Below are 5,000 nucleotides of genomic sequence, written 5' to 3'. Positions count from 1 at the left end.
TGTTGCTAGGCCTTGAGGGGTGCAGCGGTGGCTGTATTGACGTGGAGGCGCAATCTAGTAAGTGCGTTTGCAAGAGGCAGAACAATGCACAGTTTGTTCAGCAGATCGGAGTAGTCCAAGGGGATGGTGGTCTCCGAAACGAAGAGAGATGTTGCTCCAACGGGACAGTTATCCAGGAGGGATAAGTCTCAGCTCTCCAGAGGGAGAATCATGTGAGACGGACTTCACATGTTGAGGAGGAGTACCTCACAAACAACAACTCCACAAAGCTCGATGGACTGAGCAAGCGGCGAGGAGTCGTCGCATGATCTCGCTTGAGAGAATGCATTGGCGGATGCATTGCGAGATCAAGTGGGGGAGCGACCCAAAGCAACTCAAATGGAGGCACACTTGGAGTCGATATGGAGATCGGACTCAAGGGAGGGCTGACCCGTGGAATGGTGGGCGCGAGGGCCACCATCGACTCAATGCAGAAACGAGGAGCGGACTCATCTTGCATGGTGCCAAAGACGAAGGGAGCTTCGGGGCACATGCACCTTATCTCGGAGGAGCATTCGATGGAGGAACTAAGGCGACTCAATTTGCGGAGGCGAAGTTGGGTACAGAAGGCCTTAGCACGGGGCAAGAGGACGCAGAGGCGGGTACTCTTGAAGAATATGCCACAGTGTTGCCATTCAAGTTGCTATGAAGGAAGCAGTGTGCAGCGGAGATTGTGCTGGTAGGGGCAGAGGCCCAGGATCCAGGCAATGGTGCACAAATTACAGCGAAGTCGGTGGACTTCGGGAGCTACTAGGCGACGGACTGTCCTAGAGCGGTGCTTCATCTAGGTGTGACCCAAGAGTGGGTGGATGAAGGTCGATTGCCAAAGGAGCGAACAAAATCGAAGGTGGAGGAGACCCTGCGATGTATTGGCAGAGGCCACACATGGAGGGTTCACAATTCGAGTTTATTCCACAAGGATCAGAATGCAATGGAGATGTCACCAGGAGGCGACATGGTGCAGCGGATCGTGGTGGAACAGTTCGTGGCAATGCGACACACACGACATATCCCGTGAGGGATGAGATCATATGGAGGTATGATCGGGAGCTACTGGGAGCTCCGCTTTGGTGAACAACACGACGGCAAGAAGGGCTATGGATTCAAGGAGTGAAGGCCATGGTACCGCAGAGGCGGGTCTTCCGGGCGTGCACCGAATTTTGCATCGGATGAAAACCTTGGTCATCAGCATATGGGGGCTGGGTTCCACCAAGGGAAGAGTTCGAATGCAAGTACCAGTGAGTCCCATGAGAGGGACTTGATCATGCAGAGGTATGATCGAAGCAGCTGGAGAGTTGGACTGCTCCAGAGCTCATATTCGCTTAAGGGAGCCCGACAAGTCAGAGGACAAGGTCGAGTAAGCGAACGTTGCTACCAAGGAAGCTAAGGAGAACAGAATCGGTGCAAACCCTACAATGTGATGGCAGAGGCCATGCATGGGAGTTGCAGTCTGTCTTTCCATCGACCAAACAGACTGCTTGGAGAACACAGAGGTGTTGAAGCAGGAGGTCGAAAGGGGCGAGGAAGCGACGATGAGTCCAGAGGGACTTAGCTACCCAAAATCAAGCATCAGTTAGAATGGAGGTGGACTCAGAGGAGTGCCACGGAGACATCTCTACTGATTGTGAAGGAAAGGGATACAGAGGCGAAGCGACGGATAGTAGGGCCATGGGCATGGCAGCGCCATGGTACCGCAGAGGCGGGACTTCCGTGCAAGTCATTGATCCCTTGCTCTCACGGAGGGAGAGCGCTTGGTCGTGAAAGGGGCCGAGGAGGTGGAGCATGCAGAGGCAATCTCCAAGTACCGAGACAAGGCTGAAGGGCAGAGGCCAAGAAACTTCGTAAGACCGGTGTCAACAAGTTTCTCATCAAGATAGCCGTAAGTGAAGGACTTCGGGTCATGCAAGAGTGCACGACCAAGGAACGAAGCAGGCAGTACGTGGTGCTGTACCTTTGCTACTCAGTGGAGTAGGCGGCAGGGTTGATGGAGAAGATGGTACAACCCCAGAGGCGACCTCATCTATCAGAGAATTACTCCAAGTTGGGGTGAAAACTTCCTGCATTCCAGAAGTTCAATGGCATTGAGAAGGTGAATCACAGTAGCTAACTCAACGCAAGGAGTGCAAACACTTCAAGTGCTTCAGAAGTGTGAGCAAAGAGCAGGCGAAGGCCAGTAACCAGCTCGATGCATGAAGTACAACCTCGAGGAGGCGGGCGAAGTCAAGTAACCTTTGCCTTCTCAACTCTTAAGAGAATGGGCGAAACCGAGTACCCCAGTTCTCTTATCTATCCAGCAGAGGAGCTCTGCACAAGTTCAAAGACCCTTCGAAGATAATGGAAGACAATAGTTGTCAAAATCCTCACCAACGGTGATCAGTGCTACTGAGAGTAGATTGTCCGCTTCATTTCCCAACGAAATGCCAATCGAAAGCGGAAGTGATGCGAACCTACTTGGATGTGACAACTAACTGAAAGAAGAGTCAATGAGCAGATTTTGTGGAGGAAGGACCCAAAACTTCAGAAGTTTGCGAGGCGATGCTCGTTAAAGCTCCAACAAGCATCCACCCAGTTCAAGCAGCATGTGAAAATTTTGAGAAACTGGCGCAGTAAGAATGGTCTTTTCCTTCATTTGGTGGATCCGCAGGAATCAACGAGGATCAATACAACTCAGCCAACCCCACACCAGAGTCAGAGTCATTGGCGAGTTGAAGCAGCATGGCGGATCAAAGGTTCGACTACTCAGAAACAGCAGCGGAGAGCAGCTGGGAGCCAGGAGGCGCATTGCAGCTGGAGCGGAAGATTGAAGACTCAGCAAAGGCGAAGAGTTGCAGTGTTCACAAAGGCTTCGACGAGGACGTCGAAGGGATAAGTGGGGGAGAATGTAACGGACAAACTTCTAAACAAGATGTTGGATGTAATGCTTATGTCTGTCCGTTGTCTTTTGGCATGTTCATGCCTTGTACAGAATGTAAAGGGGCGGCCGAAGGCTTAATAGTCCCATTTTAGTTGGGTTGGTGGCCTCTTTAGGCTTGTAAATAAAGGTTGTGTCATGTGGACACGTTCGAGAGCTTTTCGGTCTGTAATGGACCATTTTACCCTTTGTTGTGCCACTGTTCAGAGCTTGTAAAGTCTGTTTGTAATTTGCATTGTCTATGAAGTGTTTTTCGGACATGTTTGCTTGTGGATCCCGATTGAGGCGTTCTCTTTAACCCGTTCTCTCTTTTGTTGGTCCTAAGGGACAATGGGAGGCTTCGGGGAGGCTGACCTTTGCGGACGGACGCGCGAGGGTGCCGCACGCCTTAGGCAAAACCAGCTAAGGTCGTGACAGGGTGGCACAGGGCTGGATGGGGCTTTCGTATAGCAGGGACGGTGCTGCCTCTCGCTTCGCTTGCTGTCCGCCGCTCGCCGCTCGCTCGCGCAGCCAAAAATGGCCAGTTTTGGCCCGTTTTTGGGCCGTTTTGGCCAGTTTTTGGGCTGTTCTTGCGTCGCGCGGTGACCGTCGTGAGCGGAGCAAAATGTCAGCCATCTCAGCACCCTGGAACCCCCCGGGTGGCACAGGGCTGGATGGGGCTTTCGTATAGCAGGGACGGTGCTGCCTCTCGCTTCGCTCGCTGTCCGCCGCTCGCCGCTCGCTCGCGCAGCCAAAAATGGCCAGTTTTGGCCCGTTTTGGCCAGTTTTTGGCCAGTTTTTGGCCTGTTCTTGCGTCGCGCGGTGACCGTCGTGAGCGGAGCAAAATGTCAGCCATCTCAGCACCCTGGAACCCCCCGGGTGGCACAGGGCTGGATGGGGCTTTCGTATAGCAGGGACGGTGCTGCCTCTCGCTTCGCTCGCTGTTCGCCGCTCGCCGCTCGCTCGCGCAGCCAAAAATGGCCAGTTTTGGCCCGTTTTGGCCAGTTTTTGGCCTGTTTTTGCGTTGCGCGGTGACCATCTTGAGCGGAGCAAAATGTCAGCCATCTCAGCACCCTGGAACCCCCCGGGTGGCACAGGGCTGGATGGGGCTTTCGTATAGCAGGGACGGTGATGCCTCTCGCTTCGCTTGCTGTCCGCCGCTCGCCGCTCGCTCGCGCAGCCAAAAATGGCCAGTTTTGGCCCGTTTTTGGGCCGTTTTGGCCAGTTTTTGGCCTGTTCTTGCGTTGCGCGGTGACCGTCGTGAGTGGAGCAAAATGACAGCCATCTCAGCACCCTGGAACCCCCCGGGTGGCACAGGGCTGGATGGGGCTTTCGTATAGCAGGGACGGTGCTGCCTCTCGCTTCGCTCGCTGTCCGCCGCTCGCCGCTCGCTCGCGCAGCCAAAAATGGCCAGTTTTGGCCCGTTTTTGGGCCGTTTTGGCCAGTTTTTGGCCTGTTCTTGCGTTGCACGGTGACCATCGTGAGCGGAGCAAAATGACAGCCATCTCAGCACCCTGGAACCCCCCGGGTGGCACAGGGCTGGATGGGGCTTTCGTATAGCAGGGACGGTGCTGCCTCTCGCTTCGCTCGCTGTCCGCCGCTCGCCGCTCGCTCGCGCAGCCAAAAATGGCCAGTTTTGGCCCGTTTTTGGGCCGGTTTGGCCAGTTTTTGGCCTGTTCTTGCGTCGCGCGGTGACCGTCGTGAGCGGAGCAAAATGTCAGCCATCTCAGCACCCTGGAACCCCCCGGGTGGCACAGGGCTGGATGGGGCTTTCGTATAGCAGGGACGGTGCTGCCTCTCGCTTCGCTCGCTGTCCGCCGCTCGCCGCTCGCTCGCGCAGCCAAAAATGGCCAGTTTTGGCCCGTTTTTGGGCCGGTTTGGCCAGTTTTTGGCCTGTTCTTGCGTCGCGCGGTGACCGTCGTGAGCGGAGCAAAATGTCAGCCATCTCAGCACCCTGGAACCCCCCGGGTGGCACAGGGCTGGATGGGGCTTTCGTATAGCAGGGACGGTGCTGCCTCTCGCTTCGCTCGCTGTTCGCCGCTCGCTCGCGCAGCCAAAAATGGCCAGTTTT

Source organism: Musa acuminata, unplaced genomic scaffold, assembly GCF_036884655.1.
Source record: "Musa acuminata AAA Group cultivar baxijiao unplaced genomic scaffold, Cavendish_Baxijiao_AAA HiC_scaffold_1136, whole genome shotgun sequence".
Lineage (NCBI taxonomy): Eukaryota > Viridiplantae > Streptophyta > Magnoliopsida > Zingiberales > Musaceae > Musa > Musa acuminata.
This window is presented reverse-complemented; position numbering follows the sequence as displayed.